This window comes from Chenopodium quinoa, unplaced genomic scaffold (assembly GCF_001683475.1).
Source record: "Chenopodium quinoa cultivar QQ74 unplaced genomic scaffold, ASM168347v1, whole genome shotgun sequence".
In the NCBI taxonomy this organism is placed as follows: domain Eukaryota; kingdom Viridiplantae; phylum Streptophyta; class Magnoliopsida; order Caryophyllales; family Amaranthaceae; genus Chenopodium; species Chenopodium quinoa.
This window is the reverse complement of record NW_018743292.1, coordinates 12,726,730-12,740,642: the sequence shown is the minus strand read 5'-3', so window position 1 is coordinate 12,740,642 and position 13,913 is coordinate 12,726,730. Positions and strand designations below refer to the sequence as shown.

The following is a 13,913-nucleotide window of genomic DNA, read 5'->3' as shown; positions in this document are numbered from 1 at the left end:
TCTCTCAAAGGGCCCAAGATTGGGATTCATCTCCAACTCCCTCAAAGATTCATCAATTTGGTTAATTGGGACTAAAGACTCATCATGAGAGTTTGGAGAATGAAAAGGTGAAGAGGGTTGAGGAACAAGAGTAAAAGAAGAGTTACAACCAAGGGTAGGATCATCAACATTATAAACATGAGCACTTTCGTCAAATTGGGGAGAGGGAGAACAATTAAGCACATGAGATTCATCATTGAGGGAAAAAAGCACATGACAAGAAGGCATGGTAAATAATGAAGAACGTTGAAACACACCAATAGCATCAACTTGAGCATGTAATTCATCATCATGTGCAATAGGGGAATTAGAGTTGAAATCATTCGTACTAGGTTCAATCATGCGATCATATGGAAATTCATGGGAATACATGCTAATATTAGAAAGTTAAGACATTGCACATCAATATTATTAAAGTCATTATTACCCCTATTATAGACATCCCAAGCAAACCAAACATAAATATCCCAAGCATCATCAATTGACAATGCTCGAAATTCACCATTATGCATGCATTCAACTTCATCCCTAGTTTGCTCATTCAAACCAAAATAAAGACTACAACAATTATAGTCCAAAAATCCCTCAAGTCTATTGAAAATATTCACAAAAAGGCTCATTATCATGTTGAGGAAATGAGAGACATGACATTTTTTTTTTACGCAAAACAAAGAAAAGCAAACAAAAATCAAACTATACACAAGAACCTAGCTAATCCAATCAACACAAACTAATGAACGCCTTAGTCCCTGGCAACGGCGCCATTTTGATAGGTAGGTGAGGGTTAGGTCATTAACTAACCACCTAATATCAAACAAAGTTTATAAATTCCTAACTAACCACTAAGCAAGCATAGAGGCAAGTTCGGAGTCGAACCACAAGGACTAAGTGTATCAATTTGAGCTAATTAAACTAGTAGGAAAGAATGTGGGGTAGAGAGAGGAACAACTAAAACACTACTTTAAACAATCAGCAATTAGATGATCTCAATTAGGAACAATCAACAAACTCAACTCACTCCCGCGCAATCAAGCATGCTAATTACCCTACTAAGCTAATTCACTCCCACGCAACTAGCCTAGCATAGGTATGGAAGAATCTAGACTCACAATCAACTCACTTTCGCTCAATTGATTGAAAGCACAATTAGAAACCTAGAATCAATTAGCTATAAAGACTCTAAGCAATGTAAACATCATCCACACACAATATTCAAGAATCAATTGCATACTAATCACAATCAATCATTCAATTCATCAACATAACATTCATCCAATTCCCTAGAACAAAATCTAAGCAATCATAATGAAGAAAAACATGGAAATCAAGTTAAAACAAGAATTAAAGCTAGAATCAAACAAGTAATCTAATTAACTACTCTAATCAACAAAGAATTAAGCAAAAACAAGAATCAAAGAAAGTAATAAAGGTAAGAGAAAGTTAGAAAAGCTCATTGAATAATTGAGAAGAGAATCAACATAATTTCTTCTTCAAGCTCTCAATACTCCATTGAAATCCCAAACTTTCTCTCTCTAAAACTACTCCTAAACTAGAGAGAGAAACTCCTAATCTAAGCTTAATCCTAATTAGATCGAGGAGAGAGAAAGTGTAGAAATCTGGAAAAATTCCTCTTACAAAATAGGGGCGAACACTATTTATATTACAAGAAAAAGGAGAAAAATCGAAGATTAAACGCGAAGAAAACCCAGAACACCGCACCCGCGCACCACAAGGTCGCGCCCCCGGTGGGATATCTCTAGGGCATCTACAAGATGGTAGGAAAAATCTGGAAATCGAAGTACCGTGCCCGCGGTGGCTCAGGTTTGCCACGCCACGGTGCATCTTGCCACGTCACGGCAGGTCTGTCGCGCCACGGTGGCCCTGCTATTGCTTGTGCTTGCTTGGTGTCTTAGCTTCTTTTTTGGCTTTAAGGCTTCTTCTAATGAATTTTCCGGCCTTCTCTCGAGTCATCAACATCGAGGAAAGTGCTAAGTACCTAAAAAAATAGACCAAGAGAGAAAAGAGTAAAAGATCACATAGAAAAGCACACAAATCAAGTTAGAAACCGAGCAAAAAGCGCATCATTCACAACTAAGGCCTAAAAACATAAACTAAGACAGTATTAACTAAAATAAGACTAAAAGGACTAGAAATAATCAGAAAGACCAAAATAAACCTAAAACTAAGGGAGAAAATTCCCTAAAATGTGTCATAAATGACACTTATCAATCACCCTGTTGCACCTCAAGACAACCATAAGGTATGCTCCTTTAATAAAATCTAGCAGGATTAGAGTAGCAGAACTCAACTAAATTGAAGACGAACTTCACGTAACGTGGCTACTCGATCAACTAAATTGAAGACTTTACGAAAATCCACCAACAACATAGAAAGACCAAAATCAGAACTGCGATCCTCAATAAGCTGATTCACAGCAGTAGAATAGCCTCACCACCCGCAGACAACCAAACACTAAATTGAAGACCATCAAAATAACGTGCCAAAGATGGTCCAACCAAAATAGCACCAACCTTCAAAACTAGACGCCGCGAAATAGTACCTATGGCTATAGGACGAAGACCACCTTCTGGTTTGACAAGAGGTGTAAGAAGAGCAATGGCAATATACTTACCCAATTCCTTAGGATATTTCCTACCTAGAAAAAGATTAACCACCTGAGATAGAGTCAACTAATTCATCCGAAACAGCCACAATAGCCCCACTCAAACAATCCATAAGGTGTTAAGCACGTAACCGTCCCTACCACATGATGTGCCACATAAAAAACTCGTGATCCCGCCTAAAACAACAGTGGGTGTAGCAACGAGATGATGGTAATCAATAGGTATATCCGGTAAAGATGGAACTAGCGAAGAAGGATGTTTTGACTGTAAATCCGCAAGAGTTGCATCATTATAAGGAGCAATGCCAGAAGAAAAAAGAATCCAGGCCGTGGCACTGTAATGGCCATCACAAATCTTCCTCTTACATTGCTTGATATTACGCTCACCCAAATAAAGGTCCTCATCATCAACTACTGACAAATTAAAGTAGGAGAATCTTTCGCCAAAATCTCTCTTACAAGCTGCAAACTACCACCCGACGCACCCCAAGAACAAATAGCGCGGGAAATCCCCTCCTCTTAAGCTAACGTTTAATTCACTACAAGAAAACAAGCCATTTCAGTTGGATTTATTCCATCGAAAAACACTCTGTATTTCGTCGAAAAACCCGTTTTCGACGGAATTTCCGTCGAAATCGGTTGTCGAAAACACTTTTCCGACAAAATTTAGTCGTTGGAAGAGATTTTTTGGCCCAAAAAAGTCCGTCGAAAACTTTCGATGGATAGTTTTCCGCCGAAAAATTCTGACGGAAATTTTGTCAAAAAATGCTCCCAAAAAAAAAAAACACGCCACACCACCACCACCACGGCCTATCACCACCTCCAACCACCACAACCCAATAACCAACTGCCCAAAAAACCTTATAAAACCCATAGCCATCCCCACCGAGCAACCCGAAAACCACCGTAACCCACTCCACCTAACCCTAACCCACCTAAATCCATATCTCCCACCGAAACCCACCTAAACCCACCTAAACCAAACCCAGATCTACAACCCTAAGTCCAAACCATAACCAATCCTGTCGAAGCACCCATCCTAAGCGAAACACCCCACCACCCACCCTAACCGAACCAGACACAGCTAACCCTAACCCACCACCCACCTAAAACCATCCACCACGACCGCCGAAAACCACAACCACAACCCAAAAATTAACTAAAAAAAAAAAAGAAAATTAAAACAAGAAAAAATACCTTTAAAACCGAAAGTGGCTTTGAATTTCACCTCAAACTTGGTTAATAAGGCCAAATTTGACCAAGAAAACTCTATTTTCTTGGTCAAAATTGATCTTAAAAACCTTAAAATTGAAATGGCGTAGAAGGCGGAGCTGGAAGGCAACGGGCGTGGCGATGGGGCAGCAGCGTGCGACAGCGACGGAGGATGAGAGAAATAGAAAAGGAAGAGGAGAAGAAAAGGATCGAGGATAAAGGAGAAATGAGGAGAAGTAGAAGATAGAAGCAATGTTGTTAAAATCGCGATCCAGATCGTAGGATCGTACGATCCTTATATCATCAACCGACTTGGATCGTGCTTAAGATCGGATTTGCAAAGAATCGGGCATAGGATCGTTAGAATCGTATAGGATCGGTGGGATCGCGATTCTATGTCGATTCCAACAATCCTACCCAAAAGCTTAACAATGAGTGTTTAGTCAGCCTAACAAACTATGGGCTGGCCCATTAATATTCCCATCCACCTTTTGCCATCCACTTTCAACTCATTTTCACGACATTCAACATTTCAACCCCATTTTCACCATTTTTGCCATTTTCACGACATTCATCTCCTACAGTCCTACTCCAAATCCCCTTTTTCACCATTATCATATTTAAGCACAAGCATAAACTTATCTTTTTGCTACAAGCTTGCAAATAATCTAACTGCAAATCTGGTATGTCCTATGTTCCTAAAGTAAATCCTAAATTATGAATTTTTCAATTTTACTTTTTTTTGCTTGGTAATTTAGGGATTGTTTTCGGTAAATTTGCATGTTCTTTGTTCGATTTTCTATTGCTATTCAATTTAGGGATTTTTTTTTAGACTTTAGATTTTGTATCGAATTCTTTTTTGTACTGCTATTCAATTTAGGGATTTTCTACTGCTATTCAATTTATCCTATTTAGGGGTTTTGTTTACACTTTAGATTTTGTTCGATTTTCTACTGCTATTCAATTTAGGTTGAAGTGCTAAATTCTTTTTTGTATCGAATTTTCCCTTTATATTTGTAGGTTGGTATTATTTATGCGCCTCTCTTAAAATTGATCCTTGGAATTATGTCAGCCACTGCAAGCTCTGTTAAAAAGAAAAGGAAAAATTCTCCTGGTAATAGAACTGACCTAGGCTGGGAACATGGTACTGAGGTAGATAGTGAAAGTAAAAAAGTAAGATGCAAATATTGTGGTGTTGTGCGTGCTGGTGGTGTTTATAGGCTTAAACATCACCTTGCTGGGACTGGTTGTAATGTTGAGAGACGTTTGCAAGTTCCGGATGATGTGAAACATAAATTTAGAGTCCTATTACAAGCTAATGCATAACAATCTAGTAGAAAAAACAAAAAATTTAATGATATAGGTGAGGATGATGATACTTATGAATATCAACAAAGTATTAATTTGAACAGGAGGGGGGGAATGGATGCTTTTGTGAGTGGAAACAAACCTGGAGTTCAAACAAAACTTAATCAGAAATATAAAAAGGAAGAAAGAGAAGAAGTTTGTCAACAAATAGCTCGTTTTTTTACACTAGTGCAATTCCATTCAATGTCGTTAACAACCCTTAATTTCCTATCATGGTTGAAAAAATTGCAAAGTATGGAATTGGACTTAAACCACCAAGCTATCATGAAATAAGGGTGAGATTTTTTAGTAAAGAAGTGAAAAATTTAGTGACCATGCTTGAGGAGTTCAAAGAAGAATGGAAAAAAAACAGGTTGCACCATTATGTCAGATGGATGGAGTGATAGAAAAAGACGCTCCATTTGTAATTTCTTAGTGAATAGCCCTAAGGGGTCTGTGTTCTTATCTTCAATTGATACATCTGAGATCTCTAAAACAGCTGACAAAGTTCTTGAAATGTTAGATGCGATTGTAGAAAAGGTTGGTGAAGAGAATGTTGTGCAAGTTGTCACAGATAATGTTGCAAACTACAAAGCTGCTGGAGAAAAATTGATGGAGAAAAGGACTAAATTATTTTGGACGCCATGTGCTGCTCACTGTATTGATCTAATGCTTGAGGATTTTGATAAGAAGATTAAGGTCCATAGTGTTACCATCGCTAAGGCTAGGAAGATAACAACTTACATATACTCTAGAACCATACTCCTCACTTGGATGAAAGAGTTTACCAAAGATAGAGAGCTTATTAGACCTGGTGTCACGCGATTTGCTACATCTTACCTGACATTGAGGTGCTTAAATGAGCATAAAGGATCATTACTTGCTTTGTTTTCATCTAATAAATGGATATCAAGTAAGTTTTCTAAATATGTTGAAGGGAAAAAAGTTTAGAGAATTGTCTTGGATACCAGGGGATTTTGGCAGAGTGTTATAATGTGTTTGAAAGCAGCATTGCCACTTGTAAAAGTTCTACGAATAGTGGATTCCGATGAGAACCCAGCTATGGGATTTATCTATGAATTGATGGCCCAAGCTAAAAACCAAATCAAGGAAAATTTTAACAATGTTGAAAGAAAGTAAGTAAGCTGTTAAGTTTCTTATAATTTATTTTGTTTTATGTTGTTACATACTTACAAATTACTTGTTAGTGACTAATTTTAAATATATACTTGCATATAATCTTTTTCTTATAATGTAGCTACAAACCAATCTTAGATATTGTTGATGAGCGTTGGGAGAATCAACTTCATAAGCCCCTCCATGCAGCAGCTTATTTTTTAAATCCACAATTTCAATATAAGCCTGATTTTCAAGCCAATGCTGACATTAAAATAGGCTTATATAATTGTCTGCAAAGAATGGTTTCTGATCCGGACGAAAGAATGATGATTGATTTACAAATGGATGCCTTTAAAAATGCCAAAGAGCTTTTTGGGTTGCCTACTGTTGTGATGACAAGAACAAAAAAAACTCCAGGTTTGGATTTTTGGGTATAAAATTACATCTTATTTTTATTACATCAAATCGATTCCTAACATACTATTTTGAATGTGCCTTAATTCATAAAGCTGACTGGTGGGATTCATATGGGGATGAATGTCCAGAGCTTAAAAACTTTGCCATAAGAATTTTAAGCCTCACTTGTAGTTCCTCGGGCTATGAACGAAATTGGAGTGCATTTGAAATGGTAAAATACTATTGAATTTTTTTGGTACTTTATATTATACAATTTTGGGTAATTTGATGTCTTCTAAATTTTTTATTTATATGTAATTTAAACAGGTTCATACAAAGAAAAGAAATCGATTGCATCAACAAAAAATGAACGATTTAGTTTTTGTGATGTATAATTTGAAATTAAAGCGAAGGCATGAGAAACGAGCAAGCAAGCCAATCACACAACCAATAGTTTTGGAAGAGTTTTCGTCTGATGATGAGTGGATAGCAGAGGTAGAAGAGCCTGTTCTTCCAACAAATGATGCATGGTTCACTAATCTTGAGAGAGCAACTAGGAGATTTGCTAGAGAAGCTACAAGAAATGGAGATGAAATTCATGAAGACCATGATGGTGAGCAACTGAGCACAATCTTTTTATTTTCCTTTTCATTCAATTTTCAGTACTTATAAAATCTTATCTTCTCCTCTTTCACATTTTTAATTATTTTTGCCACATATTGTGTAGATGAAATCGATGAAGTAACAAATTTGAGCGACAATGATGATGAGATTGCAGCAACTTATATAGGCTCAAATGAATTTAATGATGATGATGAATTTGGTGATGGCAGCAAATTTGAAAATGAGCCAGCTAGTACAGGAGGAACTGATGTTAGAAGTGATGATGTTGATTATGGCAATTTGAGTTTTGGATATGATGATTGATGAATATATTTTAATTAAAACTAAGGTCTAAGTGTTTTGTAATTAAAACTATTTTATGTCATTATGTGTATTATTTTTTCATTGAACTCATAACTATTGCCTTGTTCTCAAGATTCTTATGTACAAATTTATTGAGAAAAATGTCGAAATATTAGCTATAATTAGCTTTTTAATGAAGTATCGCCTTTTTAATGAGTAAATCACCAAATATTTGCATTATTAGTCTTTTTTTTACAAAAATTATGATCCCACAACAATTTTATACATGTAATATGTCTTAAAATTGAAAATTGGTAGGATCGTGCGATCCCACGATCCGATCCTGATAGGCCTTTCCGATCCAAAGTAGAATCCCGATCCTGATAACGTTGGATAGAAGAAGAAATGAGGAGAAGGAGAAGAGAGAAGGACAAGATCGAGAAGAGAGAAGGAGAAGAGCAGGAGGAAGGAGAAGAGAAATGAGGAGAAGAAAGAGAAAGAGAGAAGAGAGAGAAGAAAGTGAAATGAAGGGGAAAATGGTGCGACTAATCTTGTAGGGTTTTGGGATTTTTTTTTTTTTTTTTAAAAAAAATTTGAAATTCGTTAGAAGCCGTTAAAATTCCGTTGACGGAAAATCCGTCGAAAATTAAGTTTTTTCCGACGGATTTAAATCCATCAGACGAATTTTTCGACGGATTTTCGTGCCCGTCGGAACATATTAGTCGGAAATTGAGCTTTTTCTTGTAGTGAATTGCAGACTTACAAGACTACTCCGCAGGCGAATGGTTTTAAGGGTGGAAAGAGGTAACACCAACAAAGAGACCCAACTAGAAATGTCATCGAGCTTAGAAATCACCTTATCAAGAGCAGCTTTTAAAAACCTCTAACGACACTTGGGAGGGATATACTTCACAATGCGAAACCCCTTGGAGAACAAACAATCGAGGAGAGCCACATCAAAACCACAAATTTGATCATGCAACGTGCCACTCACATTCCCAAGCTGCACAGGGGAAGACGAGACTTGTGGATTGGGAAAATCATAGAGCACAAGCCTAAAAACACCATCACCCCCATCAGGCGGTTGACACAAAATCCAAATTATTATTATTATCATTATCATTATTATTATTATTATTATTATTATTATTATTGTATAAGATATGTTTACTTGATATAATTTTTATTCATACAAAAATTATAAAAAATGGATGACACACCAAGGGTGACATGTACATGTGTTATTACTAGTGTCATCTGTTAAAGGACCGTCTCAACTAAAAGCTTAAGATGATGGTTGAAGCCTAGGAATATGTTTTATACTCTATCACGCCCTCTCACACGAGAGTCCATTGGAATTAAAGTGTGAATGCAACATGGGCCCTCCTCATACCCAGCGCTTAATATTCCATTTGAAAGTGGGGAGTAGATGAGATTGGAACTCATGTGACCTTTGTGTCACGCTAGCTCCGATACCATGTTAAAGGACCATATCAGCCAAAAGTCGTTTAAGCTGATGCTTAAAGCCTAAAATTATGTTTTATACTCTATCACGTTCTTTTATATATATTTATTGATGTTGATTGATTGATTGATTTATATATGGGGGCAAATTTTGTACTCCGTATTAGTGTTAGCCGTTAGGGCTCCTAAATGGTGATGGTCCTAGGTATAACCTATTACTCTATATCAAGTAGGTGTGAGTGTGCCATGGTAATATGGTATCATAAGGAATTAGGAAGCTACAAATAAAAGCCCAAAAGCATCTATTAAGTAATTTAATCGTTTTTGCATGTATCAGTATGGTTTACTTGACATCTTGAATTGTTAACTTTAAATGTATTTATTTATTTATTTTGAAACGTAATTAATTACTTGCATTGCTAGTTTGTTAGATTTGTTACCTATAGCTGTTACCAGTTGTATATAGTTGGCAAATCAAGGTACAAATTGGTGCTTTCATTAATTTTCTATTTTTGGCCTTTTGTTACAGCTGTTTATTTTTTTTAATTTACTCCCTTTTTTTTTTTTTTCAGTTTATGTCAAAATCTGTCATGAATTTTATGTAGATGCTGCAAATTGATCAGAACAAACATTTGCTTGAGAAACTGAAAGACAAAATTTAGTTCTGCAATTTCAGATCTATACTATATAGAAGTATATTGATGCTACAGTTCTAAACTTTGGATATGATTATATGATTTATAATATGAAGGTGCATGTCGTAACTATTTTGTATTAAGCTTGTATAAAGAGCACCAAATAGGGAAGATGCTTCCAATGATGGACTCATTGACAATATATACTCTGAGTATCTTTAAACCTTAAACAAAGATAAATACTCGTGGTCTTTACAAAAAATCTCATAGAATCTTAGAATATTTACATGTGTAATTTATCATATCACAACCCGAAATAATAGTATAAGCTAAGAGAGACCTTTAGTGAAAATGCCGATGCTGAGATGGTGTATACTTGTACATAAGGTGTAATTGCATGTACTTCTATGCTTCCTTAATTTTCTACTAATTAAAGGTAGATTTACTCTTGGATGCTAAATAACAAAAAACTTTACATGAGTTTAATGAATTTCCTAAGAGTGTAATGTGCTAACATAATCCCTTAGAATATTACGGAGTAAGATAATCCTACTAGTATATGTTGTGCTACTAAATCTTATCAACTTAAACATATCGAATTGAAATACCATAGGACATAAATATATACTAGTATGTCTTCATTTAATTTTCTAGATCACCCCAATTATTATTATTAATTAGGCCTTAAATCGATCTACATAAGCAGGAACACCTAGCTAGATCACCTCACCTCACATACGTTATCTATTAAACGAAGAGCTCACATCTCTCACTCACTTTGCAAGGGAAGGGAGCCTATTAGGGATGTATTTAGTGAAAGGATTAAGGGCTCAAACTAATTGCAATCAACCCACAAAGCACAATGAACAAGCAAGCAAAACAACCAAGAAACAACCATGAAGAAATTAAGCAAATAAAGGAGACGATGTTACTGTGGGAAAACCCGAGAATCGGGAGAAAAAACCCACCCTTGCACTATGGAGTAGTATTGATGATGAATGAAATCAAGATTACAAGCATGAATATGGAATTCAAATGCTCCTCACAAATCTCCCATAAACCCTCTCTCTAAGTGCTTATATTTGTGAATACATTAATAAAGAGGCTTAGTTATTGTATATGTAGTCTAGGTATAAAATACAATCCAAGGGCTAAGATTAAAATGCAGCAAACACCGAGCAAATCAGCGGCTGGAACAGAGCACAAGGGTTTGATCAAACCTACCCAGAGTTCGGTCAAACCTGGGGTGGTTCGGTTGAACTTCTTCCTTGGTCCGACTGAACCTGCACTAGAAATCAAAGTGTTGCAGGTTCTGCCTCAAAACCTGGTTTGACCGAACTCCATGGATGTTCGGCCGAACTTTCTTTCACTTTGGTCGAACTTCCTCCTTGTTCGGTCGAACTCACGACAGCAAGCAGCTTCTTGCAATTCACCTTATGCCTCCATGCATTGATTCATCTCCACACTAATCCTAACAATGCAATCTACCACTTGGAGATAAGATCAATCATGCACCATAGACAACCACATATACACTCCTTCCTCAAGAACACTCTACCACATTCATCAAAATAATTTTTCACCATAGTGCAACACTCCATCAATTTAATGATGGAGTCCAATTGAGGTTCTACATAACCTCAATTTGTCACTAGAAACCACTTTAGTGAGCATATCCGCTGGATTCTTAGAGCCGGCGATCTTCCTTAAATACATCTTGCCATCCTTTACTAAACTCCTAGTGTAGTGATAACGCCTCTTGATGTGTTTAGTGCGATAATGAAACATAGGATTCTTAGCCAATTGAACTGCACTTTGGCTATCACTATATAACGCACAAACATCTTGTTTCATGCCCATTTCTTCAAGAAAACCCTTCAACCATTCCATCTCTTTTCCCACTTCCGACATAGCCACATACCCGACTTCCGTCTTAGACATAGAGACACACTTTTGGAGCTTTCTCATCCAACTAATGGTCGTATCACCAGTAGTATACACATACCTCAAAGTGCTCTTGCTTGAATCATAACATCCTCCAAAGTCAGAATCAATAAAACCTTCCACGATAACTCCATTTCTTCCAAAGTAAAAAGTCATACTTGAAGTACCCAACAAATACCTCAATAGCCATTTCACGGCTTCCCAATGTCTCTCACCCGGATTTGACATGAACCTACTCACAACTCCCACTGTGTGAGCAATATCGGGCCTAGTGCAAACCATAACATACATCATGCTACCAACGGCCGAAGCATAAGGAATAATGGCCATCTTCTCCTTCTCTTTCCTTGTCTTAGGGCAATCCTCCTTGGTCAATTTGAGCTCACTTGAAAGAGGTGAGCTTCGAGGCTTTGCATCAATCATGTTAAATATTTTAAGCACCTTCTTAACATACTCCTCTTGAGATAACTTCAACACACCTGTTGAGCTATCCCTAAAAATTCTCATGCCAAGTATTTGCTTAGCCTCACCCAAATATTTCATCTCAAATCTTCTTGACAACTTCTTTTTCAAATTATTGACAATTTGCATACTAGATCCCGCAATCAACATATCATTAACATACAAAAGTAAATAGATAAAGCCATTGTCATACCTTTGAAAGTAGCAACAATGATCACCTTCCGCTCTCACGAAACCATTGCCTAGCATGAAATTTTCAAACTTACCATTGTCTCGGAGCTTATTTCAACCCATATAGACTCCGTTTAAGTTTGCACACCAAGTTCTCTTGACCCGAAACTTGAAACCCTTCCAGTTGTTCATGTAGATTTACTCCTCCAAATCACCATGTAAAAACGCAGTTTTCACATCCATTTGTTCAAGAAATAAGTCCTCTGAAGCCACTATAGTCAACAAGATCCTTATAGTGGTTATAGTGGTCAACTTCACGACCGGAGCAAAGATCTCGTGATAATCGATGCCCTCCTTTTGTGAAAAACCTTTCACCACTAGTCTTGCCTTGTACCGAGTTGTACCATTTGGTTCTTCTTTCTTTCGAAACTCCACTTGCACAAAAGTGTTCTCTTGCCCTTAGGCAACTCAACCAACACCCAAGTGTTGTTCTTATCCAATGAAGACATCTCATCTTCCATTGCTTGATCCCACTTCAACAAGTCACCCATGCCCATTGCCTCTTGATAACATTCCGGCTCACTGAAATCCGTCAAAAACAAATAATGCAAGGATGGAGAATATCGGTTTGGTGGCTTGATTGGTCTTGATGATCTCCTGACCGTTGGTGGTGTAGAAGGCTCTCCTTGAAGCACAATGGGCTCACCCGTAACTACTCGCTCATTTGTCTCCAAATGATCATCATCATCCGAATCACTAGAATCCAAATCCACCGGAACATGAGCACCAAGTTGAGGAGATGCTTGTTGAATTGGCACCTCAACTTGTTCTTGTTCAACCTCCTTGCCACTTCTAACTTCACCATCTAGCTCAACAAATTCCCACCCATCTCCAATTGATTCTTTCTCAACAGATTTTCCACCAAAGTTGTCCTTATACTAGGAGCTTTCATCATATCAAATGTGATGTCACAATGCCTAAAAATCTTTGATTCTTAGGATCCCACAATCTATAACCATATTTCTCACATCCATACCCGATGAAGTAACATTTGATGGTCTTTGGGTCTAGCCTGTTTCTCTTCTCGGATTGCAAATAGGCTACATAACCAAAGGTCTTCAAGTGTGTGTAAGACACCTCCTTACCTCTCCACTCTTCCTCCGGTGTCTTGAATTCCAAGGGCACCAAAGGTCCACGGTTTATCAAGTAAGCCGCAATACTAACGGCATCCGCCCAAAAACATTTTGGGAGGCCCGCAAACAACCTCATACACCTTGCCCTCTCAAGTAAGGTCCTATTCATCCGCTCCGCTACCCCGTTTTGTCAAGGTTTACCGGAAATGGTCCTCTCCAAAACAATGTCATTCTCCTTACAAATGTTCTTGTAAGCTTCCAACTCATACTCTCCTCCATTGTCGGACTTGATTGCCTTAACTTCTTGCCCGAAACATTTTCAACCTCCGCTTTCCAAGTCTTGAACTTCTCATTCACTTCCGATTTGTGTTTCATGAAATACACCCATACTTTCCGAGTTGAATCATCAATGAATGTAACAAAGTAGTGATAACCACCAAGGTACTTGATGGGGTATGGGCC

General features: G+C 37.3%; 1 pseudogene; it reads left to right on the top strand.

Moving 5' to 3' along the window:
• The first annotated feature begins 5,445 nt into the window (after nucleotides 1-5,445).
• LOC110735982 lies at nucleotides 5,446-7,663 on the top strand (annotated as a pseudogene).
• The last annotated feature ends 6,250 nt before the right edge of the window (nucleotides 7,664-13,913 follow it).